This window comes from Mirounga angustirostris, unplaced genomic scaffold (assembly GCF_029215605.1).
Source record: "Mirounga angustirostris isolate CCGP_5_RB_7025 unplaced genomic scaffold, mMirAng1.0.hap1 SCAF_10, whole genome shotgun sequence".
NCBI classification, from domain to species: Eukaryota; Metazoa; Chordata; class Mammalia; order Carnivora; family Phocidae; genus Mirounga; species Mirounga angustirostris.
In genome coordinates, this window is record NW_026991718.1 from 72,312,179 (window position 1) to 72,332,816 (window position 20,638).

At 48.7% G+C, this 20,638-nt stretch overlaps 1 protein-coding gene and 1 pseudogene across 2 annotated transcripts in view; one reads left to right on the plus strand and one right to left on the minus strand.

The window, feature by feature from the left end:
* Window positions 1–1,790: 1,790 nt before the first annotated feature.
* The window catches only part of SOCS5 (suppressor of cytokine signaling 5), a 101,268-nt gene continuing 82,420 nt past the window's right edge, over window positions 1,791–20,638 (minus strand). For both annotated transcript variants that reach the window (XR_010405707.1, XR_010405706.1), the window contains exon 3: window positions 1,791–5,380. The gene's annotated coding sequence lies outside the window, so the exon portion shown is untranslated. The remainder of the gene's footprint in view (window positions 5,381–20,638) is intronic.
* Window positions 8,536–9,124, plus strand: LOC123852028 (guanine nucleotide-binding protein G(I)/G(S)/G(O) subunit gamma-10-like; annotated as a pseudogene).

The following is a 20,638-nucleotide window of genomic DNA, read 5'->3' on the forward strand; positions in this document are numbered from 1 at the left end:
AAGCATTGGTCTGTGGCCGATTGAATGTTTACAAAATTGGTCTGGTCTCGAGACCGATATATGGTATCCTCTTTATTCCTCAAACAGCCTCCGCAGGGTCTTGAATTAGGGGGTCCTTTCTCCTCCCTGTGTCCCCTGCAGCGAGCCAAACGCAGCCCAGCGTTTGCCAGCTGAGCTTCAGCTGTTCCCGATCTCCTGTCCCACCCCAGCCACAAGGCAGGGCCAAGACTCCTGAAGAAGACCCCACAGAGAGTCTGGGGGTTCCCCAGTGTCCGCAGGAGATGGGGGCATTCCCTTAGGGTGGGCTGACACAGGGGGTTGCCATGTTCCCAGGGCGTCACAGGAAGGAAATTGCCCAGATAAGCATTTGCCCTTCATTTGCCATCGTGGGAGCTTTCCCTCCAATCCACCCCAGTCCCGCTGCTGTAGCCACTGTCCTGAGCTTGCCTTCAGCTAATTGCCAAGCCCCCGCTGCATGCTGAGATGGGGACTTTGCTCTGGGGATACCAAATGAAGATATTTTTGGTAAGCACTTACTCTGATGAACTCATTTAATTTTCACAACAACCACATGGGAGAGGTCCTATTTTTACCTTCATTACACAGGAGAATCTCAAGTAGGTTAAGGGACAGGCTTAAAATCACACAGCTAATAAGCGGCAGGTTTGGGGGTTGCGTCAAGGCTGCCCTTGTCTTGGCCCTGGGCTCTTCAGTTTGATGCCGTGGACCTGCCCTGGGGAGGGGGGCTTGCCGTCTAGTGGGGTCTGTGAGACCCCTGAAGAATCCTAGCAGTCAGACAGTCCTGACTTATGGCCAAGGGAGGGAGGGATGGTGGGGTGGAGGCCATGGGGGACTTTGGCGAGGGAAACAGCCATTCTTAAGGCCCTGCTCCTCAACTCCCTCGTGCTCCCCTGGGAGCACAATCATATCCTGTGTCCTTGCCCCCTCCCTCCCCAGACATGATCTCACTCCTTCTCACCCCTAGAGGCCCCAGAAAAGAGACTATTGTTTCCTCCCACACACGAGAACTTGGAGACCCACAAGGCCCCTCTCCCCTTTAGGGCAGCCCCAGTTCCCTGCAGTGCAGGGATGGGCGGCTCTCAGTACCCCCGTGCTCCTCAGCCCCTCCCCAATTTCTCCCATAAGCTCTTTGCCTTCAAGCCGTATCTTTTGTACTTTCTTGCTTTTGAGAAGGATATGCAGGAGGAATCCCAGGGGAAGAGCCCCGCCGGGAGGCTTTCTGCCTTCCCTCCCTGGTAACCTCCGCTCTGTGGAGAGGCGAGGGGCAGAGTGGGACCACAGCAGCTGGTGTCAGGAGGTCCAAGCTAGTGTCTGGCTGCCTTAATCTCCCAGCGGCCAGTTACTTCCACTCTCAGCATCCTCACCCTAGAAAATCAGGGTGCTTGGGAGGATTAAATGGGAAAGCGCTGTGGGAGCTCGCTGCCAGCTCTTGGGCTTCCCCTCCAGCTCTCGGCTTACTCCCATCTTGCCCACCCTTCAAATCTCGCCTCAAGCCCCCCACCTCCAGGAAGACCTCCCTAAGTACGCCAGTCTGGCCCGAGTCGTTGGCCTGAAGGGGTCATCATCCATACTTGGTGATCTACTGCGTGTTCCTGCAGCTCTAGAAAGACACGTGAACGGCAGGACCACGTGTTGGAATCCGCCATGCTGCCCGCCCCGACTCCGGCACAGAGCCAGACCCAGCGCAAGCTCGAGCTTGCTCTACTGCAGAACTTCTGTGTCTTAGGACTTCTCATCTTCCGACTGTTTTTACCAGGGTGGCCAGATTTGAGGTTCTCTTAACCCCGTGTGGGCAGTGGGGGGCGGTTCTGGGGAGAGATTTTTGTTATCCTCCCTATCCTGGTAAGGGCAGTGAGGCCAAAAAAGCCCAAGAGCCAGCCGAGGTCACAGGATTGGGTGGTTGATTGCAGAGTCAGGGTTCAAACCCGAGTTCTGATGCTTCCTATACCCCCTAGGCACCAGTTGCTCGGGGCCTGAATCAAGCCAAACCAGGCACCAGAAGTATATTTGCAGCTCATATGACCTCTGGAGTGGGCTTTTGCTTTTTCTTTGCTTCCCCCCGCTCCCTCCTTCTGGCATTCCTCCCAGAAGTCGACCCTCAGCCCCCCCAGAGAGCCAGCCCAGGCCGGGGCAAGGCCTAGAGCGGGAGGAGCCCTAGACCGCCCTGACACTGCACGCGGATCTTCGCTCTCGCAGCACCAACAACCCGGGTTCTGAAGAGCCCCGGAGGCCAGGAGAGGGTTTTAAATAGCCAGTGACAAGCCCATTTGTGAGGCCTGGTTTAAATTAGTTGTCAGTGTCTGATTGAATCAGGTTTAATTGTTGGTTGGTGCTGAAGTGATGAACGAGGTGTGGCTTTAAATAGGAACGTGCGTTTCAGCCTCGCCCTGGGCAGGAACTGTGAGCGCAGATCTGCTCTCCTCTTCAGCTCAGTGCACTGAGCTGGGCTGGCCTGGGCTGCTTCCCCTGTTCGCCAGGGGTTTATTATTCCAGCAGAGAAACCCAAAAAGAGCCTGACGGGGGCTCTGGGAGACAAAGTCTTGATGATTCGATCAAACAACCCATCAGTCACTTTTCTCACGGCCCTTTGACTGGGCCTGCTTATTTCCATCTGTACCTTGCAGCTGTCCCCAGACCTGTCTTCCCAGAGTCGCAGAGGGAGAGGGGGGCTCTGTGCCTGGGAGCCGGGAGCCTGCATTCAGGCCTCCCTCTGCCCTTCTGAGCTCTTGGAGCCTGCTTCCTCATCTATAACCTAAGATGAAGCTTGCCCCAGCCACCTCCTGCTAGGAGTTGTTGTGGGATCAAGGGGCTCCTGTGGAAAAGGAGCCCTGAAAACTGTCATCTGTGCTGGTGCTGCTGGGGAATCCGAGCCCCTGCGCCCCGTCTGGCCCTGGGCTGCCAAGCTTGGGGTGGGGTGGTCAGATGCGGATATGTAGGTGGGGAGAGGGAACCTCAGTTTGCCCCTGTGGCCCAAGGGCTCTTCCCACCCATGGGGCACCACCGACTCAGTGCCTTGGTGACTTTTCTCACGGTTGCTGGGCCTTTCCAGTTCTTTGGACCAACGTAGGAGTCCCCATGCACCCCACCCCCTTGCCTGGGGCCGGCCTGGCATCCTCACCTGGCTGGACCTTTCACCCTAAGCCTCCCCTAATTTCCACCTGAGCCGAGTGTAGCAGTTACAAGAGAGGGCAAGAGAAGCCTCATAGGGCCAGGGTCCCGGCGGCCAGGACCCTTGGGAGGGCACCCATACCAGACCCACAGCCACGCCAGTCCGAGGGCAAGAACAGGGATGATCGAGGGTCATCGGGGCCATCTTCCCATCTCTGAAGAACAGGTATGGCCCAGGGTGGAGATCTGGATTTCCTCCCTCTGCCTGGAGTCAGACTGAGGATTTCTGGGGCCTGTGGGAGAAAGTGACAGGGAAGCAGTTTCTAACTCAACCCGGGAAAGCCTAGAGACGAGGCTTTCACAGGGAACACCAGCGGAGCTCAGACAATGCCTGGACGAAACTTCTATCGAGAGTGCTGCGGAAGGGACGCCTCCCGGGCTGGGACAGGCCCAGCGGCACCAGAGTGGCAAGGCCACAACCTGCTTCCACAGCTTGGCCCAACTGCCTCGTGGCCCCCCTGAGCCTCAGGCCCTGGGTTTGTGAAACAGGGAAGTGAGGCCTTCCTTAGCGAGGGTGGTGTGAGGATTTGGAAGTAGAAGCCCCCTGCTTGGCCCCGGGCTGGCTGGTAGGTACCACAGCACCTGGGCCTTGGACTGACGTCCTTTTCTGGAGGCGGACTCTGGAGGGGGCAGGGAGAAAGCTCGGACCTCGTTTCCTTCCGGAGCCACACGTTACAGCTGTAACTGTGCTGGGGATGTGCTGGGAGGCCAGCAGGCACTGACAGGGCCTGGGCCACATTCCCTAGGTCCTCTTCCCACAGAGGCGCCCAGGGGGGTGGACTCGGGCCCTCTTCGCGGTGCCAAAATAAACTTGCCGTGTTTCCAGCAACACAAGAGGCCTCAGCAAAGCAGCTTTTGCCAAACCCTATAAGGACGCCAGGGAAGGGAGGGGAGCCTGGAATGAGAGATGTCCCCTCCCCCACCCACCTCCCTAGCTTTCTCTTGACTCCCAGAAAACTCCATGCAGGCAAGCCCTAAAGCAAATACTGGTGGGCACTGTGGGAATCTGGGCTTTTAGGGGAAAAAGAAGGGACTGGAACTCCCATTTGTTGAATGTTTGCCATGTGCTACTTACTTTGCTTATAAAGATAGTCATGTTCATGGGCTGGGGGTACAGACAGACCTGGGTTCAAATTCTGACGCTGTCGTTTTGCTAACTGTGTGGTTCAGGCAAGGAAACAGCTTCTCTGGGCTTGTCTCTTCCTAGGTAAAATGGAGCTCATGACGTTACACTTCAGAGCGTCGTGCTGAAGATTCACTTTTTTTTTTTTAAGATTTTATTTATTTATTTGAGAGAGAGAGAATGAGAGAGAGCACATGAGAGGGGGGAGGGTCAGAGGGAGAAGCAGGCTCCCCGCCGAGCAGGGAGCCCGATGCGGGACTCGATCCCGGGACTCCAGGATCATGACCTGAGCCGAAGGCAGTCGCTTAACCAACTGAGCCACCCAGGAGCCCTGAAGATTCACTTTTAGTTAGCACCATGCACGGCACATAAAATGCACTCAATATGTTAGTTGTCATTACTATTAGATAGTTGCTGTTAGTAATTATAATAGCATTATTATTATTAATAGTATTATTTTCAAACTTCATGACAATGCCGAGAGGTAAGTGCTGTATGTAACTATTCCAAGTGTGGAAACTGAGGCTTAAGAGGGATCGAGGCCCTCTTTCAGGGCCTGACAGATAATGAGTGGTGAGCTCAGGAGTCGAGCTCGGGTCTGCCTGGTTCCAAGGCCCACATTTGTCACACCTGCATCGGAGATGGGGGCTGACTGGGTTTCCTGATACAGGTTACTCGGAGGCTTGGACGCTGGAAAGGAATAAGACCAAAGCCTGCCGGGCATCACTGTCATGGGCCAACTGCTCCCTGGACCTCATAGGCTCGGCCACCATTCAGCCGGGCCTGGCTGACCACCAAAGCCCAGGGTTACCCTTGCCGGGCTGCAGGGCTCCTCTGTCCTCGGAGCGTCCATCCAAAGCGAGTGTCTGCACAGTTGGAGTCCAGGCTGCACAGCCGGCTTCCCATTCCTGCACGGACAGCTTGTTGGGGCTGAGCCAAAGCAGCCTAGGATTTTCATTTTGGCTCTGTTGCTCACTAGCTGGGTGACGCTGGGCTTGTTCCTTGCTCCCTCTGAGCTTCGGTTTTCTCATCTGCAATGCTATTGCAACGGTACCAGGCTCTGGGTCCCTATGAGAATTACACGAGCCAATGAACATGACAGGAAGTGTCTGGAAGGTGTTTAACCCCCACCCCCCAACCTCCTGCCTTTCCCTGTGTCTTGAGACAGGTGCTCCCTGGGACTGTAGGGCCCCAGGCCAGGACCTATTTTTCCTCCTTAGATATGGACTCTCTGCATGTCATCCTTAATGAAAAACGAATAACTCATGTGTTCATTTCATTAAATGCTGCCCCCACAAAAGTGTGGGCTTGTGCAATTCTCCAAAGACTGTCAACTGGAAGATATCTCAGAATTCCTCATAAATCAAAAGGTTTCATTTTGCTGCCAAGACAGTCAATTTTCTCTGCCTTGAGTCAGGCCGAGGGGCGGTGCTGGGCTGGGATCCGAGGCAAGAGACCTGCCTGCTGGTCTGGCCTCTGCCGATGATCAATGCAGGATGGGAGCAAATCGCTTCTTGTCTCTGAGGCCTCAGTTTCCTCCTCTGAAAAATGGGTGGTGTGTGTGTTGGAGCAGCCTGCTAGAGGGTCTTCTATCTCCTCCTCCAGTTCTAAAATGCCGGGAACTTGATCTTTTCCTTCTCCCTCTGCTTCCCTCTACCCTCCCAGACTCCACCTCTCCAGCGCCCTTCCTGCCCTCCTCCCCTCACCCTGTCCTGTCTACCTCTCCTGTCAATCAGACCAGATCAGCCCAGAGCAGGCACTGGAGGAAAAACGTCTATGCATTCCTGGCAGACGACAATCTTCTAATGCCCTTATTGCAAAAGCAGCCCTTCTTTGGGGTGAAAAGAAGGGCAGCCAAAATCTGCATTCGTTTCTATTATGGGGTCCAGAAAGGGGGGGCATTCACTCTTGGAGCTAAGGGTGGATACATTTAGAAGTAAGAGATGGCCCCTGCTCTGGTTTTGGGAAGGAGTCCTGGGCCAGCCCCAGGGGGCTTTGTGGTTGCCTGGTGGAGCAGGTTCCAGGCCACCCAGAGGGGTCCGTGGCCTGCAGGGGAGTGGGGCGGAGAGTACACAGGGCAAAGGGCCCCAAGGGAATTCAGCCTCCTAAGAACTGCAGTCTGAGCTGGTCTCTTGGGGAGGAGAGAGGAGAAGAGCGAACGTGTTTGGGTTTCTTCACCACTGGGTCCATCTGACTGACAGAGGGAGATAGAAACAGAGGACTAGAAAGATTGACCGGTGAAGGGGTTGGGAGGGAGAGGAAGAGCCAGAGAGAGGGGGAAGGGACAACAGAGAAGCAAAGAAGGGAAAGAGGAAGAGAGAAAAGAGAGAAGGGAAGGGGGGGAGGAAAGCAGGCAAGAAGGAAGGAAAGAGAACGAGAAAGGAAAATGTTCCCCAAACCGTGTCATCTGAGTGCTCACCTTCTAAGATTGAGGGTGCGGAGCAGGCATGTGGAGGAACCAGCCCCTTTCGGGGGCAACTTTCCCACCATCCCCGTCCTGGGGCCCTGCTGTGCCCATCCCTTCATGACCTCACCTGCAAAGGCCAGTTGTGAGCTTCCTCAGTGCACCTCTCTGGGAGTCCTATTTACCCCAAACACAAAGTGAGCAATTGCCCCCGAGCCCTGCAAGGAAGTAGAAGGCCCTGTGTGGCTGGCAAGTCCTAGCAGCATAATTAGATGGGCACATAAATGAGGATTCAAAATACAGCACGCACTGTCCCACTCACTAAATACACTTTTGTCTGTTTTTACCATGCTAGCACATTTGCACGTAAAAACCCACTCTATTCCCCATGTTTGGCTTTAAAAATCTCTCCACTCGTTCTGAAAATAAAATCCCCTCAAAGACCTGCAAGTATTAGGAGCCCTATCTGCCCTTTCAAGGACTTTTAACTGGGTATCTACAGTGTGCCGGGCACTCTGCTCTTATGGGGTCAACCATAAAAACTCAGGCCTTGCCCTCAAGGGGCACACTTCCTGTTGGGTAAACACACATAAATAATTTATTAGAATATATCATTATTAGTGGAATAATAAGAATGTTGGCAATTGTTAGCTAGGAAAAACAAAACAAGACAAATCAGCTGTGCCAGGCGACTGTTACAGGTCATCTGTAATGTGGGCCCCCGGCTTCCGGCAGGAGGTGTCCTGTTCTCTGGCCCCCACCCGGAGATAGATGACTTGTTTGGCTAGAGCGCACTGATTCAGAACTGGCCTCTACTTTTCAAAAGAAAATATTCTTTTTTAAATGCATAAAACTTATTAAGAGTTTAAAGAGTACCTGTAAAGCAAATATCTACGTAACCACCCATGAGATCAAGAAATAGACTAGAACATCTCCAGTACCTGTGAAGTGCTCCCCCACTCCACACCTCTCCCGATCAAATCTCCCTCCCTTTTCCACAGAGGTGACATGATCCTGACTTTTCTGGTCATCGTTACCTTCTTTCCTTTATGGTTTTACCCTCTGTGTACGCACCCTGAAAATATTAGGGTTAAATGTAGGAGACAAAGTGGTTGGGTGATAGCAATTTCATACAGTTTAAGCTAGTTGTATAGTTGATCTTTAGGCTTGGGAAGTAAGTACTTACTGTATGCATTCTTTTTTTTTAATTGAGATATAATTGACTTTGTGTAGCCCGCTGTGCTGCCCTCTTCTAGGATGCAATCATAATAAATCCTTTCATTTTATTTGCCTCTCCAAGTGCAATGTCCGTGCATGTTGGAGTGATCAGTAAAGACCCCACAAGGGTCTTACTCCTTTTAACACATTTCCCCACCACTCTTTTTTTTTTTTAAATTCATTGGTTTTTTTTTTAATGACTCATTCTTAAACTTTTCATTTTATTTTATTTATTTTCTAAGATTTTATTTATTTATTTGACAAAGAGAGAGCACAAGCAGGGGGAGCGGCAGGCAGAGGGAGAGGGAGAAGCAGGCTCCCTGCTGAGCAAGGAGCCCAACCCAGGGCTCGATCCCAGGACCCTGGGATCATGACCTGAGCTGGAGGCCGACGCTTAACCAACTGAGCCACCCAGGCGCCCCCCACCACTTTTTTTTTCCAGCATCATTTTTTTAAAGTCTGTTTCTTTTTCCCCACTGTAATCCAACTTCTATTATATATCAAGTATCCCTATACACGTGGATCTGTTCATGGGCTCTCTATTCTGTTTCACTGATCTATTTCTCTATGCCTGTGATCATGACACACTGTCTGAATTACTATGACTTTACGGTAAGTCATAATCCCTGGTAGGACAGTTCTGTCACTTTGTTTTTCTTCTTATTGCACTCTCATATGAATTTTACAATAAGCTTAACAAATCCTACATGCAATAATGTGTTGGGATTTTGATTAGAATGCAGTGAATCCACATATAAATTTGTGGAAAAGGACATCTTTACAGTGTGACTCATCCCTTCATGAATATAGTATACCTCTGAGTTTCTTAGAGCATCTTTTAATGTCTCTCAATAAAGTTTAATAATTTTTTATAGAAGTCTAGCAAACAGGCCCTTGGAGCCCCATGCTGCAGCCAAGTCTTCTGGGGCCAACGTGAATGCCCTGCAGCGCCTGATGGAGCCGCTCCAACTGGAGGCCGGAGTGGAGAGATTCAAGGTCTTGCAGGAAGCTGCAGAGCTTCAACAGTACTGTATGCAGAATGCCTGCTGGTAGGTGTTCTGGCTGGAAGCAACACCTTCCAGGGGCCCAGATCCTGTGCTTTATCCTAAAGGCTGGGAAGAAATTCGCTGAGGAATGCTTTTAAGCTTAAAGTGATGAATGACTGCCTCCAAGTCTCAAGAAAACACTTCTCCAGCCAAATGAGTTAGATATTTCCTGTGGCCTGGTCCTATGGCCGAAATTCTACAGAAATTGATGAGTTTCCTATTCAGATAAGGAAACTGGGTGAAGGAGGAGACTTTAAATAATAATGGCCCGATTCTTTTGGTAAAGTGCTTTTATATTTAAGACCAACAAAAATGTTGCCACCAAATACATACACCTCTTTCATAAGCAAATTACTAGTGTTTCTAGACCTGGAATATTATGTCTGTTTTATTAACTGGACACTTGCATTTTGGGAAGAGAAACATTTTTGTTAAAAACTTGAGTATTTCGGGGCACCTGGGTGGTGCAGTCCATTAAGTGTCTGACTTGATTTTGGCTCAGGTCATGATCTCATTGTCCTGGGATCCGGTTCTAAGTCAGGCTCTCTGTTCAGCAGGGAGTCTGCTTATCCCTCTCCCTCTGCTCCTACCCCCACTTGTGCTCTCTCTCTCTCAAATAAATAAATAAATCTTTATTTAAAAAAATTGAGTATTTCATTAATTTGTTGTTCCTAAGATTTTTATCCCATAACAAAACTTGTTCTTTTCTTGTGAATTTAACAGTTTCTAAATGAAAACAAGCAAGTATAAAATTGGGGGAAGAATAGGCTTTATTAATCAAATGATGTTCTGATTTTTCTAAATGAGAAGATTGTTTTATTTGTAACACTAAGCATGGGAGCTGTTTCTTAGTAAACTTGTTTGGAAAGATTCCTGTTGTGTTGTGTATTAGATTGCCCCATCCTGTGTATGAAGATGATTTGGTTTTTGTCTTCTTAAGTTCCTCTACTTTATAGATGTGGTTGTACTTAAAAAAACAAAAAACAAACTACATTATTTCATGTCTTTAAAAAAGATGTTTAAATTTGGTCTTCAGAACACTGTAAATGATTAAAAACAAAATAATGGAAAATACTACAACCTAAATGAATTCTTAATGTCACAAGTATTTTACTTTGATGATGTGCCTTTGATTTAATTTGGGACACTTTTAAAAGGATACTTTATTTGTGTTTGTAATAATCTTTGATGAGTTTGGAAATAAAATTTCTGCTTAATTCATCATTTTCTAAAAAAAAAAGTAACATTTTGTTAGACTCATTCATAAATATCTCATTTTGTTGTGAATGTAAATGATTACTTTTTAAAATTTCATTTTCTCTTGTTTATTGTCCATATGTTGAAAAAAACTCATTTTAGGTATGTTAATTTTATACCCAGCCATCTTGCAAAACTCTCTTACTCGTCTAATAATATTAGTAGACCCTTGGATCATGATCCACATAATTATGATAATAATTTGACAATAAAACATTATTATGATGTTATTAGTACAAATTTAAGTTTTGTTTGTCCTTTTTTCAATCTTAGCTCTTACATTGTTTGTTTGTTTGTTTTCCTTTATTGAAATGGGTAGGACTTTCAGTACAATGTTGATAGAAGTGGTGACAGTGACCATCCTTGTCTTGTTCTCCATCTCAGTGGAGGCAGTGGTTGGACAAGATGATCTCTTTAAAATGTTGTTTTGGTTTTTTTTTAAGATTTTACTTATTTGTTTGATGGAGAGAGAGAGAGAGAGGAGGAACACAAGCAGGGGGAGTGGGAGAGGGAGAAGCAGGCTTCCCGCTGAGCAGGGAGCCCAATATGGGGCTCGATCCCAGGACTCTGGGATCATGATCTGAGCTGAAGGCAGATGCTTAACCAACTGAGCCACCCGGGTGCCCCAAGATGATCTCTTGAGTGCCTTCCAACCCAAAGATCTTGATTTTCCTCATGATCACGTTCTTTCTGGATAAGGCAACTACTCAGCCTTCTGGAGTCTTTCTCCTGGTCCAGAGTAAGAGTCATGATTTGTATCCAGACCTTTAACAGTTGCATATGTCCAGCCTGAATCTAGAAGATCCTAGAGTTTGATCTCTTATTCTTCAACATGTCATACTTATTGAAGTCATTTCCTCCCAAAAGTCAGTTCCTCCCCAAACTCTCAACCATTTCTGGCACATTTTGAATCATGATTACTATTAAAAAAAAAAAAAAAGCTGTTACGGATGAGAGGTTGGCTGTGTGTTCTTCCTTTTTTAAAACTCAACCTGTTCTCCTTCAAGGAGGGAGAGGAGGATAGTGACTTTGCTCCCCAGTCTAAACCCCGCCTGAAAGACCAGTCATGCTGTGCTGTGCTGTCTTCTCTGGGATGTCTGAGCTGCATCCAGTGGTGAGAACACCAGGTACAACACTACTGGACTCACCTGATTAGCCCTCTTTCACCAGAAATGCCTCATATTCTACTTTTACAAAGGTGATAAAACAAATAGCTATTGGAAGAAGGTTTGCAAAATAAACATTGAGGCTCGTGTTCAGTATGTTGTTCTATCTTCCTTGTACAGGAAGGAGGCACAGAATATAGTAGACCTTTAAACAATGTGGGGGTTAGGGGTGCCAATCCCCCATGCAGTCAAAAATTCAAAAACAACTTTTGACGACTCAAAACTTAACTACCAATAGCTTACTATTGACTGTTAGCCTTACTGGTAACACAAACAGTCAATTAACACATATTTTGTATGCTATATGTAATATGCACTGCATTTTTACAATAAAGTAAGCTAGAGAAAAGAAAATGTTATTAAGAAAATCATAAGATGGGGTACCTGGGTGGCTCAGTCAGTTAGGTGCCTGCCTTTGGCTCGGGTCATGATCCCAGGTCCCTGCTCAGTGGGGAGTCTGCTTCTCCCTCTGCCTCTCCCCTCACTCCTGCTCACTCTCTCTCTCAAATAAGTAAATAAAATAAAATAAAATCATAAGAGAAAATACATTTACAGTACCATATTATAAAAAGTCCACATATAAGTGGACCCATGCAGTTCAACCCCTGTTGTTCAAGGGTCAACTGTGCATTTCTTTTGAAATTTAATATCAGGATAGTTGGTTTCTCCTCTTGAACTGTTAGGTTTCTGCAATGGGGTTAACACTTTTAGATGAGTTTTCATATCCTGGAAATCTTGTTGTTCTGCGGTTTCTTGTCCACTGAAGCAATGTTTGGGGCACAAGGTAAGAGGGAGGCATATAAAATACCAGCTCAACTCATTCAGATGAGATTTTTGTCCGCATCTATAGCAAGATTCTTGGATGGAATGTAGTCATCATTAAGAGAAAGGTTTTTCTAAATTCCTTTAACTCTCATCTAAGAGTTGGGTCTGCCTGACTAGTTCTGAGAAAATGAAGCAGGAACACCTGCTCCTTCTATTCTGATAGACTGTGAGAAGGACAAGAGGCTAGAGAGAGAACAGGTAGATCAGGCACCAAGGTTTTTCTCTGCTGCTACCATTCTTGCCCCCACCACCTTCCCCACACACAACCTGGCACTCGGGGAGTTTCTGAAGCATCCAGAAAAGTATGAAGGAGACAGTTAGTGTCAGGGCCAGGGGTGCCCTGATCCATGCATGTGGGGGAAGACCACAAGTCCAGGAGAAGCAGCCCCGTGATGGCATGGAAGTACAGCAGGAAGTACAGGTAGGGAAGCCTGAGACAGCACCAGGTGCCGAGAGAGAGCCAGCAGAGTGGCAGGGGACAGGCCTGGCCACTCGGGCCCTGGACCATGGGTTCCAGTGTTGCATCCTGGCATAGCACCCCAGAGAGCCAGATGGGGTCCATCCCACTGTGGTGGTCGTCAGTGCACGGAGCAGGCTAGTCCAGCTTCTTGTGGAGGAGAGCAGTGAGGAGCCACAGGGACTCAAGGACCCTCTCCCGGCTGCCACGAGGATCTGGTCAGAACCATTGGCCACACTGGGTTCAGGAAGCAGAGAAAGCCATCTCCCAAAGGTTGAGATTCACCCGAGTCATCCAAGTTACTTAAAAAAGATCAGTTTAGTTACTGAGTCAGATTGGAAGTTTACCAATTTAGACAAAATTTAGTTTCTACCTCCCTACCCCCAGCCCTGGGCCAGATCCCTAGTGGAACTGATAAGAAAGTGTGGATTAGTTCTAAAGAAAATAAGAAAACTACATTTTCCCCCTTACGATCACATTGTAAAGTGAGCACGTGTCTCACTACACATCTTTTTTATGAAACTGAGAATTATTTATCTTCTCGTGGTCTCTTTTTGGTTTTAGAGCTGAGTTGCACGTTATGCTCAAAGACGGCAAATATTCTCAATTAGGCTTGGCAAGAGCACAAGTTTGGAGTCAGGCAGTCTGGAGTTTGTGGCCCAGGGCTGCATAACTTTTCAGGGTCCTCGGCACTTTTACATTTGTGGGCCCCTTCCTCCATTAAAAAAGTAAAAACTGATGCTGGTATAAAGAATACATTGATATTACATATTCAAACATTTTCTTCGAGCCAGGCTTTCTTCTTCTTCTTCTTCTGATTCTAAAACATTTTCATGGGCTCCTGAAAGTATCATGGACTCCGGGTGCCATGCCTGTCACACCTGCACTTGCCCTGGGCATGCCTCTTTGTTCTTGTCTTTCTTATCTGTAAAATGGGGTTGCTGGATTACATGATGGAATGCACGCAAGACCTTGGTGCATGGTGGTAACACTGATTTCTTTTCTTCATTTCCCTGGACTTGATGTTCTATTTTAGTGATCTTGCTGCATATGTGGTTTGCATTGTGAGTCACCTTCAAATTCTCTTTGGAAGTAGAGGGGGTATAACTTACAAATAAAAATTCCTTTTTACTTCCTCAGCACTTAGCACAATGCCTTGCTTTATATCCTCAATCCTTGTTTATTGACGATGCCAGTAAATGGCTCTCTCCCTTCCCAGCCTCCACCCACCACCCTGTCCCACTCAGGCCCTGACATAATCCAAAAGCAACCTTCCTCCCTTTCTTTTTCCTCTTCTTTCTCTCTCTCTCAAAATTCTCCTTTCCTCGGTGGCCTGCGCTCAGCGGGCCATGAGAGTGAGGAAGGCTCCACTGAACTGGCTGATCTCCTCACAGCCCTGCTCTGTCAACGAGGAAGCCGTGGCACAGAAAGTAAGGAACTCACTCAACGGATGCTGGGACGAGGGTTTGAACCCTGGCTTCTCTGTCCGTGACATGGCGTGATGGGTGAAGCCTCCACGATTCACAGTTTTTACAGAGGACTACTTGGGGAGGTAACCCGAAAAACGCCTTTCCAGTGGTGGGGGAGGTGTCTGTAGACGCTTTGCGGGGATTTCTTCACGCTGCTCAGATCAAACGTCTAAGTCCCCTCAGGTGTGTGCTGGGCTCTATCACATCACCCGCGCCCTGCCATTCATCAAGCTGAAAGTCTGTGCTGAAACCCCCTTCCTGAATGTTAGAGGCCGGGGATGCCGGAAGTAAGGGGGAACAATAAGGAGCCATGGAGATCAAGCTGGGGACTTGAAACGTGGTGTCCATCAAGAGGACTGAACACATTTCCTTCAGAAGCTAGACATTTGAGTGCTTTTCCTCTCCCGGCATGGAGACTTTAAGATGGTATCAGTGCATCCAGTGAGCGAGCGGGCGGGAGGCCTTAGAACAAGCAGCACCTGGCATGAATGTTGGCCCAACAGAACCCAACGCGCCGCCACACATTGAGCACCTACTGTGCTGCGTGCTGGGGAGAGACACGTGAATAAAACGTCTTCCCGCTGATTCGAGAGAAGACAAGGCAAAATTTGCCCCATGACAGGATAAAATCTGTAATTAAAAAAAAGCGAGGCGTGTGAAAGTTTATTTATGTCTTATTACACAAGCTCCCCCATTCTCTGCCTCCACCCCCACCCCCAATCTGTCACATTCAGGGATCTAGGGCTCCGAGCATTAGAATGAATTAAATAGATTCAGTGGCATGATGGAGCTGGGAGGCGGAGAAAAGAAGGTGGAAGAATGAGATGTGAAGGGACAAGTTAAAAAAAGAGCGGATATTGGAAGTCAATACACAGATCTCCCAGAGAAGAGACTGGGGGTCAGACAGACACCTGGAATGATCCAGTTGGAACATCATGTTCTTAATAATGGTGACAAAGTCTCACATTTCCTGAATGCATCCACACTGCCAGGCACCCTTCTAAGCCTTTTACACATATTAGCACACGTCGTCTTCCCAATTACTTTGGGAGGTAGCTTCTATCGCAAACCCCATATTACTGATGAGAAGCCGGAGAGGGCCAGTGACTTGAGTGAGTCATGCCACCAAGAGGCGGCCTCCCACCTGAGCCTGCACCGCATCCAGGGCCTCTGCACAGGTTCCTGTGGGACTGTGGGACAGGTGAGGTCTGGGAGGGCTGTGTGTTAGTGCCCCGGCCCAGAAGGGTTTAGAGCAGAAAGTGGGGAGTGGGACCGCACCCTGGCTCACCGCTGCTGACCCTGTGGCCTTGGGCGAGCTCCTCGCCCTTTTCGTGTCTCCGGTTCCTGGTACATTAAATGAAGATCAGTGATGATGTGGTGGTGGCACACTTCATAGGGTGGTTGAGATGGTTGAGTGAGATTCCGCACAAAAGGAGTTTAGCACAGTGCCTGGCCCGAGTGCTCGGTGAATAGCAGGCGTCCCCGAGACTACACTTCACTTCCTAGGAGAGCTCCCACCATCCCATTGGGCTTTGTGGACCCGCTGCGGACTCCTGGTCACTCAGCACCAGTATCCAGAGGCCAGCCTTCCTCACTCACACAGCTCTGCCACAACTCACAGTGGGACCACAGAGAGACAAAGGACTGATGATGAGCAGCCCTGCCCGTGGAGCCTGGCCCCAAACCCATGGCCATGTTGGGAAATGGGGATGACTGCACCTCAGACATGGATGGCCTGTGACAGGCCACGGGGATGCTGGAGGACACTGGCTGGTTCCTACCTCTGAGGCTTTCCCACAAGAACCAATTAGTGGACCAGGCAGGATTTCCCCAGTGCCCCACAAGTCCTGAACTCAGAGAGCAGGTGTGAACAGAGCAGAGAGGGAGAAGGCCACGGGGCAGCACAAAGTGACGTGTGTGTGTGTGACATAGAGAGAGAGAGAAAGAGAGAGAGAGAGATACGACTTGGCTACGCTTTGGCCGATGTCCACGCTTTTGACCAGCATGTATAATTTTCTTTCTTCTTTTTGTAAGGGGCAACACTGTGGCCATAGGTGAGGCACAGGCAAGCAGGAGGGCCTCCTTCCCGGGGCTGCTCTGGGTTGGGCTGACACTGCAGTTTGACCGTGCAGGGCTCACGCTGCGGTATGACCAATAAACGGGCCAATAAAAAGAAGCCCTTCAGAGATGTGCTCATGCAGATGATTCTATCCCACCTGTCAATGAGGGAGGCCTGGCAACCATCTGTTAGATTCTTTATCCCCACCCCTCCCCTTTCATTTTTAACCACAGATTTTCACAGTTTGCATTACTTATTTAAATCTGTTATTTAAAAAAACATGTATTGCTAAGTAAGGTGATGGCAGGTTTTGTCCATTGAAGCCTGTTCTTTCCATTCTCTGTGGCCGGCTGTGGCCCCATGGGAGACCCTCATGTGCAAGCCTGCCTGTCCTCTGACCAGGCTGGATTTAAGATTCGGGATTTAGGACACGGTGCTCTGTACTTGAGTTGGGGGAGGGGCACGCAGAGCCAGAATTACAGCCTTGGGGCTTTGTGCTGACTCTCCTGGTCCCTTACTGTGAAATTTAATGGGACACGACCTTAAGACTAACAATGAGCCCTGGGTTTCTTGATCCCTACCATAGGGGTTGTGGATCGCTACTTTAACCCAGGGATGACACTGCATGTTTAAATTCAATGCTCTCCAAGTCATGCGGCACAGCCAGGCCATGATTCAGTTATTCAGCACCGACTGCATACCAGACACTGGGTGCCAGGCATCAGCGCTATCTTGGGGTGAGAGACGAAGTCCCTATTTTCATGGAACTGACACTTCAGTGGGGGAGAGACAGACCAGAAAACCCAGTAAGGACAACTGGGGTCAGTGCTGTAAAAGAAACAAATGGGACCAAATAGAGAAAGAAGAGTGAGAAGGACCTCTGGGCAAGGAGAGCCCCTAGTGATGTGGGAGCTGGGACCCAGAGGATGGGAGGCAGGAACAGTCCTGCTCACAGAGGGAAAGTGGGCCCAGAGTCACCAAGGTACAAAAAGCCTGACATATTTGAAGGGCAGGAGAATAATCTGGCCCTGGGGCTCCTTCCCACGCCCTAAACTCAAGACGTTGGATCTCCTCCCGGCCATCTCTGTCTTCGGAGCTCCTCAGGAGTGGGAAGGACCAGACGCTGTGCTTCTGTCATTCCCGCAGAGCACCTTGGGGGGCCTGGCCTCCCTGCTTACCCTGTGGGTCCAGGCACTGCTGTGCCTGCACCTAGCCAGAGGCCCAGAGGAGATCTGAAACCTCTTCTCCCCAACACGGGCTTGTATCCTGCCCTGCTCCACCCCGCCCCACCGCAGCCACCAGCTGGAGGGCCCTACCCTCTTCTTGAGTCTCCAATCCCTCCCCTACAGCCTCATCACCCTGCTTCGCTTTTGCTGTGGCCACAGAACACCATTCAATGCTCCTGTCCAAACCTTCAGCCTTCTGCGCACTGCCAGGAGGACGCTACTACCCATGGGCCTTTCCTCCTGGAGACATCTGATCGTTTCTTCAAGGTCTCTTCAAATGCCACTCCCTTCCACCCCACCCCCACCCCCAGATGCCTTTCTCCCTCCTCCCCCTATGTTCTTGGTGCTTCACTATAACACTTGCCCATTCCTAATACCTGATGCGGAGGAGATTATCAATAAAGGTCTGTTGAATGAATACCTCATGAGGCCCTTAGAATAATAACCTCCCTCATTTATTCAGCATTTACCAAAGCTCTTTCAAAACTGTCCCATTCTCTGCTCACAACACTCTATAAGAGCAGGTGATGACCCACAGCACAGGTAGGGAAGTGGAGAAAAGTTATCTGACTAACTCTAGATCACACACAAATTGGTGGCAGGGCTGGGACCCAGGCCTGATGTCCTTACCCCTAGTCCAGAGCTCTTCAGCAGCCTCAGAGCACCCAAAGCCTGGAGCCAGAGAAACCGAAAATTTCTCATGACAAACATTGAAATACTGGTTGAATGTACACAGTGCAGCCCAGTTATGATACAAACTTTTTAAAAAGTGCATCTTAAGATATGAGCTAATACAGCCTCTCAAGCATTCATGCAAGAAGCATTTATTGAGCACCTATTGTATACTGGGCTCTGTACTCTGGGAGACACCAAGGAATTACAAGTCTCTCCTTCATAGCATTTACAATTGTTCAGGGGAAAGGACCCAGAGTGACACAACAAATTGAGGATGGGAGTCAGTATAAGGTGATACACAATCAGATAAGTACAGAATCTCTGGATAACATCAGGTTATTCCAGAAAGGCCCTTGGAGAAGGCTCTAGGAGGTCATTCCCATGAGAGGTGAGGAGTGAGAGTGGAGAGGAAGAGTGGAATGAAGAGCAGGGACAGAAAGGCACAGTGGAAATAAGGGCAGCCCAGGGACTGGCTGGAACGAGGAGCTTCATGGGGACACCTGTGGGAGTGTTGCTTCTGGGAACCAGAAGAGAATCTTGAGATGATTTTCCTGGATGTCCTTTCCACGAGCATTTCTCTGCTTCAGTTGCCAGAAGCAGTTTTAAGGAAAACTAACTCAATCTCTACACAGAATAGATGCCTTGTTCCAGGGGATTCTAAGAGGGCAGTATCTATCTTCTAATTCTACTTAGCTCAGCTCAGCTCAACTCTACTCAACTCAGCTCTACTCAATTCAACTCAGCTCAACTCAACTCAGCTCAACTCACCTCAACTCCACTTAACTCAGCTCCACTCAATTCAGCTCAGCTCAACTCAACTCAGCTCAGCTCAGCTCCACTCAACTCAGCTCCACTTAATTCAGCTCAACCCAGCTCAGCTCCACTCAATTCAGCTCAACTCAGCTCAGCTCCACTCAACTCAGCCCAACTCAGCTCCACTCAGCTCAGTTCAGCTCAACTCAGGTCAACTCAGCTCAGCTTAGCTCAGCTCAATTCCACTCAACTCAGCTCCACTCAGTTCAGCTCAGCTTAGCCCAGCTCAGTTTAACCTCTCTCTTCACATTACTTGCCAGTCATAGGTCAGCACTTTCTATCTTCAGCTGCCACAGACAAAACTGGTAATGTAGGTAAGACACACAAATAGAGAAAATTTCTTTCTCTTTTCTGTCCCAACCTCAATCATGACACATCATGCCCTTTTACCCCTCCCTTCTCCCCTCCCAAGCTCTCCTAATAAGAAGCAAGAGCCCAGCTCCTTTGGTAAATGTGGGCCCTGGGGGTGGCTGGCAGTGCCCAGCCATTATGGAAAGCCCCTGGAGGACACAGTCCAGCTAAGAGTGTGACTCCTCTTCTCCCCTTGCAAATGGAGCCCATGGTGAAATGGGCAGGAGGACAGAAAGTCATTGGCTTATAGTGACCCCACCTGACCTGAGGTCCAGCACATTGAGGTTGTGCTGGAACCCTAGTGAGGCTCCAGAGTGTCCCTAGGTTGGCTTTAAATGTTATAAGAAGGTTCCTGCTTTCCCATGCAACATGTGAGTTGCATGGGAAAGCAGTTTTGGTGGGGTACTTCTCTATTCCTTCACTCAGAGCCAGGCATCAGGGCTGGTTGGGCAGTAGGCAGGGCTCTACATCCTTTCATTTTGTTCTTGAGCAGCGCTAATGCATTTTAACAACTCTTTAACCTCAAAGACCTGTGGGTCGCTGTGGAGCAGATCACATGCATCTCTAGCTGAGCCCACTGGCCTTATCAAAATGTCCTTGAGCTGTTGTTGTTCATGCCCTATAGAGGCCATCAAGTGAAAAGTCAGATAGTCCCACATTGCTCCTCATGGGTCAACACAGGAGACAGTCACTGATGAAAACATCTATTGTATTCCAACAGATTTCTTGGGGAAAGTTGCCTTGTTTTTTTCATAACTTCTCTCAAGGTTTGATATCCCTTGATCAGCTCTAACCTGAATTTAATCTCCTTCTACAATATAAGCCAGTTCTTTTGGTCTGATCCTCAGAGACTGCCCATTGAGGAAGAAACTCCAGGCTCTGCACCATTATACTGGGAGCGGGATGGCCAGGAAAAAGAAACAAAAGAAGAGGGGAAATTCCTACAGCCATTTCAAAACAAGAGGAATTGTGGTAGATGCTACAGTAACTGATCACTACTGTTTATTGAGCACTCCCTCTGTGTAGGCACCTTTTATGGACTTTACAACCATCCCATTTGAGCATCACATGGAGGCTTCATTAGCTATCCTACAAATGAGGAAACTAGAGCCTCAGAGATGAAATCACTTGCCTGATGTCATAGTAGTCGAGGGCAAAGCTTGTATCTAAGTAAAGGCTTATGATTTCAACCTTATAATATTCATGAATTAAAGAAAACATTTGTGGAGTATCTACTACATGCCGGGCACTGTTGTAGGCATTGAGAACATGGACAAATACAAATACAGACAAATATCTCTGCCTCACCCATTTCAGAGACATTCACAGAATCACAGCTGCAATGGAGATATAACTAATT